The following is a 1,171-nucleotide window of genomic DNA, read 5'->3' as shown; positions in this document are numbered from 1 at the left end:
CAGCACCCAGTAAGGTTAGTGATATTTGCCACCATTTGGGAAATATCAGGAGGAAGAAGGAAAAATGAAAGAAAAACAAGCACTGGCTTGTCCGTTGGTTATACTCTGCTGGTAAACGGCACTCTCCCAGTGCCATTTCTTCCCAGCATCCCCAGGGTTATGTGGGATAGGAAACATTGTTTCCTTTTTAGTAAACTGAGAATGGAGAGATATACCTTACAAGCTAAGCCAAAAATTTTAAGGAAAGACTGTATGTAAAGCAGAACATATGTGTATAACTGTGTAAAAAGAATAAGGAAAGGAGTGAGAGAATGTATGAGTGCATTGCCTGGAGCAAACCAAGCATCAAAACCCCAGCAACTATTATTTCTGAAGCCACATGGCTTGATGCCTCTGCGGTTGTATGGTCTGGGCACTGGTCCCGGCTCTGTGACTTGCCTGCTGTGTCGTCTGCAGCAAATTGCTTTGGGTTTTTTAAGCCTTACTTTTACTCTTATTTAAATCTGCCTATTGCTTCTCGGCCTTTTGGCTAAGATCAAGTGTAAATCTGCCTAGCTTTGAGGGCTATGGTAACGAGTAAATGAGATTATATGTATTCTCACATATATGACTGGAGAGCAGGGTTATGACAAAGTCATGGTCAAGGTATGGAATGTTTTATAGAAAATACAAGTATTGTTTTAGAAATCAAACTTTATAAATCTTGACTTATTACTGATAGATATTAGGGGTGTTATAATTTAAAATGTTAATACCATTTTTTTAGAATAGACATGTTTAAAATCTAAACATAGATCATTTAACCTGGTTAGACTGGTGGAGTCCAACCAAAGGAGCTGATATTAGCAGTGAGGAATCCAGGCAGGGAGAGCACAGGTGGGGAGTACACCCGGACTAATTTTTCTCTGAGTTATGGAATAGTCAGCTTCTTTTATTTTCATTTTTCTTTCTGTGATTATTTAAAATACTTGTTAGTTACTATGCATTACTATTGTGATCAGGAAGAAAGCAACAAAATTATCTCAAGTTTTAAAGTATATTTCATGTTTTATAGCATATTTAAAGGTAAGGTACCTTTCTATAGCCCTCAGAAGGTAGCCAATAGATGAACTGAGCAGGCCTTTGTGATCACTTAGACCCCTGAACTCAGGCCCCTGCAACTCCCCCAACT

At 38.5% G+C, this 1,171-nt stretch overlaps 1 non-coding gene across 1 annotated transcript; it reads left to right on the top strand.

Annotated features, from left to right (window-relative positions):
* Positions 1-509: 509 nt before the first annotated feature.
* Positions 510-697, top strand: LOC119048230 (U2 spliceosomal RNA). Its single transcript, XR_005082293.2, has one exon. It is a non-coding gene; the product is annotated as a U2 spliceosomal RNA (small nuclear RNA).
* The last annotated feature ends 474 nt before the right edge of the window (positions 698-1,171 follow it).

This window comes from Artibeus jamaicensis, unplaced genomic scaffold (assembly GCF_021234435.1).
Source record: "Artibeus jamaicensis isolate MK-2021 breed Jamaican fruit bat unplaced genomic scaffold, CSHL_Jam_final contig_1132, whole genome shotgun sequence".
Lineage (NCBI taxonomy): Eukaryota > Metazoa > Chordata > Mammalia > Chiroptera > Phyllostomidae > Artibeus > Artibeus jamaicensis.
Note: the sequence above shows the minus strand (reverse complement) of the source record. Positions and strands in the feature narration are given on the sequence as shown.